Here is a 6,718-nt window from a genome sequence, read left to right as displayed (position 1 = left end):
GCTGATTCGGGGGCTGCTCCTTGGGGACACCGGGCGACTGCCCCATCGGGGCTCCCTAACAGGGGTCCCCGACAGCCCGCCTTCTGCCTGTGCAGGAGCCGCCTGAGGCTATGGCTATGCGTGAACCACCCCCCCCCACCCGCCAAAGCGGGCATGAGCTCGGGTCCAGGCCCACCGGGACAGATGTTTGCCCTCGGCTTCTTGACGCAGAGAATCAAGACCATTTACCCCCAAGAACAAGACCACCGACTTCCTTCTAGAATCTTCTTTAGTTCTCACTGAACAAGCCAGAGACGGGACCTTCTCCGGGAACTGGAACAAAGGCGGCTGTCCTTGGCTGGAGGCTGCTGGCTCCTGGGGGGAGGGCGAGGGGCTAAGAGGGGAAGCAGAGCACACCGGAGGGAACCGCCTCACCCCACTCAGCCGGTTATCCTTGGCTAATGCTCTTTTGAAACAGCCCGGCCAGAGGGATTTCTGGGGGTGAAAGGGAGAAGCCATCGCTCAGGAGAGATAATAATCTTAATTGAAATCAGAAAACCTTCAAATCTCTTTGTGTATGAATGTGCGCGCCTTAAGAGGCACACATTTAGAATCCCTTTGGGATGTTCGGAAAAAATGTGGACCGTGTTTTATCATCCTGGACTGCCCCCCCTTTTTTTTTTCTCCAGTGGAGGGATTTAGGAAGGAGGAAGTTGTGGGGGATCAGGGTCCCTGAACTACCCTTCATAGCCTGAAAACTGCCAAGTTTCTTAACTGCGGGAATGCAAAGATTCTGGAGTCCCAGCGCCAGGGGCCAGCTCGGGCTGAGGGCTTGGACGGCTTCTTTGTAGGGCCAAAGAGAAATCCGCTACAATTCTGCAACTCCATACGAGAAGAAGAGGGATGACTTATGGTCCACGCCCAGGGGCTTCGGAGAACAATGACCAAAGGCCACCCGGCAACCCTCACACAGTGTCCTGGACACGCGTGCAGCGCCGGGGAGCTGACGGCCCCCACAGGAGGCCCCGACCTCAATCCCCAGGCGACACAGCCAGAGCAGCCAACACGCCTGGACATGGCTCCACATGGCCTGAGGGCCACGCGGGGGCAGGCAGGGCAGAGAAGTGCCAGGCTGCGGGGGCCCGGGGGCCCCCTCCCGGACTCCCTCTGAAGCACCCTGCCTCCTGCAGGCGCTGACGGTACTTGGGGGGAAAGGTCAGCGAGGGGACACGTGTCTGCAGGCCACCCCCCACAACCTGCTGAGCCACGTCCCGCCCGCTGCCAAGTCACCAGACCAGCTGTATGGTCACCTCGGGGACGGCAAAGTCGGGAGCAACCCCGGGAGAATTGTCCACACCCCCCACTTCCCTGGGTAGTGCCACTTGGGCCAGGGGGGTAAACACCCACCCAGACGGGCAGGACTCGGGCGAGAGCAAGGGCGCGAGTCAGCCTGCCTGCTGTGGGACCTGGGCGCCCGGAGGGGCCTAGCCTGCGGCTCGCGGGGTCCTCAGGGCAACCCAGTGGTGTTCCCTGGGGCAGCCGTGGGGAGGGGAACGAGGTGTCTGTGTCTGTGTGTGATGTGTGACGTGTGTGTATCAGTGTGTGGGGTGTGTATGTCTGTGAGAGGGAGGGTGTATGTCTGGGGCTGTGTTGGGGGAAATGAGATGTTGCGGGTGTGGGGTGCATGTAGAGTGTGTGATACGTGTGGGCTCTATATGTCGCGTGTGGGCATGTTTGCGTGTGTCTGTGCACCTCAGTGTGTGTTTGCGTGTGTGTCTGTGTGTCTGTATGGGACGTGTCTGTGTGTCTGCAGACGGAGCCTGCGGCACTGTGACTGGTCACCAGCTCTCTCGTCTCTGCAGTGTCCGTCCAGCTCCACCTTCATCCTGCGCGGTCCATAAATAGCAGCTGGAGAGCACTGAAAGCGAGCAGCGAGAGAGAGGGAGAGAGATTATCAACCTCCTGAGTGCCCTTCCACTGACCCCGCAGAAGGAAGGGAGGCGGCCACAACCTGGCCAGCCCTGGGGGTGGGGGACACACCGCACCTGCCCCGACCGTGGGCCCTCTGGGTTGCAGCTGTCACCCACAGTTCAGCGAGCCCTGAACCGGCTGCTGCTGTTCCCCATGGTGAGCTTGCTCCTTAGTCCGAGAGGCCCCAGACCCGCCACAGACACCGGTGAGTATCTCGGGCCTTGCGCCCCACCTGCCCTGACGGTGCCTGGGGGACCGGAGCCTGAATCCTGTCCCGCATCAAGTGCAACCGATGCCCCCGTGGGGGATCCTGGATGGCGTGCCCCCCTGCCCCCCCAGACCACGCCGTGGGCTCCTCCTGGCCAGACTGTGGCTGGCATGACCCCATAAATGGCTGTGCCCTCTCAGGCCACAACGCTGGGCGCGGCCGCATACTGGCTGACCAGTTGGACCGTCTCTCCTCGTCCCTGGTGCAGGAGGTCCTGGCCGGGGACATGGCACCAACCCCGTCCCGCCTGTCCCTGCTGCTCTTGTGGGTGTGGCCACGGTGGAAACGGGGCATGTGCAGGGGGGAGAGCTACATGCCAGCACGTGTGCACCCCGAGACGGCCACCACGAGGGCGATTTGGGACGGGACGATGATGAGCAGAGACGGCCCTCCCACGCCAGCCAGGCCCTCCGCTGCGTTCCGGCAGAGGGCCCGGCTCCCCACTAACAACGGGGGGCCCTTCCCCCCCAACTCCCCGCTCCGCCAACCCCGGCTCTGGGCTGGGCTGCGGGCGCCCAGGGGTGAGTCTGGGCCTGCTCTGCTCTCGCAGGAACCAAACCGCTTTGCCACTTGCTTCGCCACGGCCACGCCTGCCGCCACCGACCAAACCCAGGGAGCGCAGCACCCACAAAGGAGTGGCGGCGTCCTGCCGGCACCCACAAGAGGGCGCGTGAGGACCCCCCCATGCAGGGCACAGCCCAGCACCCCCAGGCACCTCCACGTGGCCGGAGTCACCGGGGAAGGACGGGGGAGGAGTCTGTGGCCTGAGGGGAGCAGCGCAAGGCCCCGCGGCGCAGCAGCCGGCCCTCCAGCCTGCGGTTGTGTCTGTTTGAAGAGCTTCGAGAGGATCTTGTTTGTAATCCCCGGGAAAATAAAGTGCTCAAAAATAAAAGCCGTTTGGTCTTTTTTCAAGCTGACTGTCCTTTGTCTGTGGCATGTTAATGGAGCGGCTTCTAAATGATGACTGGTGCCCCCCCCCCCCCCCCCGTGAGAGAGACGAGCTCTGCAATGAGAAATAGTCTCTTCCCTTCTCCTGCCCGGCCCTCGCGCTCATTAGAACGGGCTGGATCCAAGTGGCAGACGTTTATTTGTTCAGCTGGAAGTGGGACGTTAACATTTTAAGAGCATGAGGCATGTGCTTTTAGAGATAATGTCCCCCCAAACCCGCCCGTGGACGCCCTCTTAGGAAATGCAAGACGAGATGGGTTTGTTCCCTAAGAAGTGATGAGTTTATAATAAACCGTCATTAAGAGCTTTTTTTTCTTTTTTTTTAAGCAATTTCCCTCTTTTACAAAGAAGAATGTACATCTGGATAACAAATTTTTGCCAATGTGAGCGAGGCCCAGCTCCAAGCCTGCCTTGCTCTGGACCAGGCTGGCGGGTCCCGGGGAGCACCGGCTCTCGATCCCCACAGTCGCTGTACCTTCCACACTTGGAGCTGCAGACAGAACCCTCGCGGCTCCCAGCCCTCAGTGGGGCCAGTCGTTGGACCCTGGGGCCACCCATCTCACCTGACCTCAGCCCTGGCCATTCCAGAGAATTCTCCCTGCAACAGTCATCCAGAAGCTCTGCCAGGCCTCCCCTGCCTCTGTTTCTCCCTGTTCCGACTGTCGCAAGGCAGCACCCCCCACTGCTCTATTGTGCTGGTGGGGGGGGGCGGGTGGGACGGCCAACCCCTCCCCCGCCCGACCCAAACCCCACCCAGCCGTCCAGACCCAGCTGTGGGCGCAGGGTCTTCCCGGCAGCGCCCACTCCGTCTCTGAGAACTGGGGTGGGAGAGGACAGGCCAGGAAGGAGCAGGCCGAGCCCACTATCCCAGCACCCCTCTGACCTTCACCTCCGGGAGGGAGACGCGTGGAGACTCTCGAAGCCAGTTCCGCCAAGGCCAACACCACGGGCCCTCAGCTGTCCAGCAGCCCTGTGGACCCCAGGACGAGGCCTGGTCACTCGCCGCCGCCACGCCCTCCCGTTTCTGGCTAATTTTACGGATGTCAGCTGAGCTATTAACGAGGCAGATGGAGGCGTGGGCGTCTGGAGGCACTGTGCTGACAGCCCTGGGAAGGAGGCCCGCCTGCCTCTGCTCTCCGCCAGTGAGAGCCCCGCACCTTCCTTCCCCGCAGAGCTGGCCCCAGGGATGCCGGACACCGTCTGGGCCCGAACAGGCGGCCAGGAGAAACAGGGGACACAAGAAGAGGCTGGGGTGGACGCTGGGGCCCGAGCACTTCGCCGAGAGCCGGCGTTGCCTCACCACCCCCTTTGCCCTCTCCGCCTGCCTCTCGATCCTGCGCCTCAATCCCAACAGCGGGGGAACTTGCGGCCCCCACCTGCCGCCATGGCCGTGGCACTGTAGGGGAGGCCGGCACCGGCCTGGAGGCGGAGCCGGGCAGACCCAGGTCTCCACAGCTCCCGGGCGAGGTCCGAGGGCGGCAGGCGGTGAGGACCCTCGCCCTGAAACTGACCGCCAAGGGGTCCCCCACTCTTGGCCTCAGCCTCCCCGTGGGCGACACTCAGACAAGCACCCGTGGGGCTGCCTGGCCAGTCCCCCCAACCCGGGCTGGCCTCGCCACCCTCCTGAGGCGTCCAGTGTGGCGTTGACCAGCGTCCCGTCCCTGCTGCCCCATACCCGCGTCCCCCTGGAACCTGCAGGCGGGGCCCAGAGCACAGGGGTGCCTGGGTGAAAATAATGTTTGGCTTCTGAGAAAAGGGGCAGCGGGAACAAGCAGATGGCTCCGGGCAGGGCAGAGGCGGCCGGGGCGGCTTCTGGGGAGATGGACTTGGCAGAGCAGGAAGGTGGAATGGATTGGGGAGGGGGCCGGGGAAGGGATCTCGGGGTGTGGGGGGGACATGTCTGGGGGGAGGGGCACTGGGGGAGGGGCGCGGCCGGATGTGGACACTCCTGTCCAGGTGCTGCGTGACTTGCGGGATACGGGTGCGAGCACCGCACTGCAGGAGACAGAGCAGCTGCTGGACCCTCTGGAGCCGTCCAGGGTGGGTATCCGCAGATGAGCTGTGCCTTCAGCCTCTGCCCCCAGAGAGACTGGACGCCGGCCTCCCGCTGGCCCCTGGGCATGGCTGTGCCCAGGGCTGCCCACTCCGTGCAGGAAGGGTGCTCGCAGCCTCCAGTCTGCCCAAGATCCTCCACGCCTCTTGGTGAGCGGAAGCTGCCAGTAAAACGCCCCTGCGACACCCGCAGACGGCAAGAGGAAGCTGAGGCGCAGGGGCTGGGATGCAGCATCGAGGGCTGGCGCCTCAGCAAGCCTCCAGGAGCAGGAGTGAGCGGGAAAGAGAGCAGGGCCCACCTCCGAGAGCTGTATTAGAGAGAGGCCGCCCGGGTGGGGGCGGGAGGGGGCGCTGCCGCCGTCTCTGCAGACCCAGAGGTGGCGGCGGGAAGTAAATTCTTTGTTGTTTATGTCAGAGTTAGTCTGAGTCCCTGTCTATTACTCCAGCTAAATTGATATCCTAAATAATTCAAATCCCAGGCTCCTGGTTTCCCTCCTCATATTAAACCATCATTTTCTGAGCAATTATCAGATGCCGGAGACACTCTTGGTGCCCGGGGAGAAGAGGCACACGAGCACAGCGGGGGCCGAGCGGGGACGCCCAGCCATGTCTCCACTGGGCATCGGGGACGCAAGGGACTCCCCAAATACAGCTTGGGCCGCTGCGAGCCGCTCGGGAAAACTGGAAGCGGAGTCCCCCTTAGTCCCATGCCCAAATAGCTCTCTGGTGCACTGGGGTGTCCCAGACCCCCCCCCCCAGCACTGCCCCCTGCCCAGGTGGCAGGGTGGGAAGCCAGCACGGGAGCCAAAGGGAAAGGTGAGGCCCACAGCCCCCCCGCCCAAGCCCCCGCAGCCCGGCCGTCTGGCGAACACGCAGAGCAGACGGGAAGGGCCTCCTCGTCAGCAAACACAGGTCCGTCTCCTCCTGGGCTTGGGGACTGATTTGGGGGCTCTGGGGTAAGTATGGGGGCCTGGAGGAGGAGGGGGTGAGCAGCCCCTGTCCCTGGGGGCCGAGGACACCGCTGCTATCCACGCTGGCTGCATCACAGCTCAGGGTGCTGGGTCGGGGAGGGAAGGTGAGTGGTGCAGTTTCAGGGCGCTGGGCCGCTCTGCGGGTGACGTCCCCACGGGAACTCAGAGCCAAGGGGAAGGAGCAGCGGGGACCCAGAACATGGGGGTCGCTGCCGGCTACTGCGTCTGGGAGTGAGGCGGGGCTGGACAGACCCAGGCGAGCCCCCTCCCCGCTCCCCTCCCATGACCGTGCCAGGTAGGACCTTCCCGGGAAGCCTCGGGTGTTCCAGAAGCCCCCGCCATTCCCACTCAGGTGGACAGCGCGGTAGAGCCAGGATCCCCTGGGCCCTGGGGGGGGCACCCCCTCCTCTGCAACTCACAGATTCACGGGCTAGTAGGGAAAACGTGACACTGGGCATTTCCGGGACAAAACAAAAATGAAGGGGCCAGTGGGGCAGAGTCTAAGCGGGGAGGGCGCTGGCCTTGTACA

At 63.5% G+C, this 6,718-nt stretch overlaps 1 long non-coding RNA gene across 1 annotated transcript; it reads right to left on the bottom strand.

Moving 5' to 3' along the window:
- Positions 1 to 401: 401 nt before the first annotated feature.
- Positions 402 to 4,171, bottom strand: LOC129406116 (uncharacterized). Its single transcript, XR_008630802.1, has 3 exons — positions 4,050 to 4,171; positions 1,387 to 1,897; positions 402 to 474 (listed from the first exon to the last, which is right to left on the bottom strand). It is a non-coding gene; the product is annotated as an uncharacterized LOC129406116 (long non-coding RNA).
- Positions 4,172 to 6,718: the final 2,547 nt, after the last annotated feature.

The sequence above is a fragment of the Sorex araneus genome, chromosome 6 (assembly GCF_027595985.1).
Source record: "Sorex araneus isolate mSorAra2 chromosome 6, mSorAra2.pri, whole genome shotgun sequence".
NCBI classification, from domain to species: Eukaryota; Metazoa; Chordata; class Mammalia; order Eulipotyphla; family Soricidae; genus Sorex; species Sorex araneus.
This window is presented reverse-complemented; position numbering and strand designations above follow the sequence as displayed.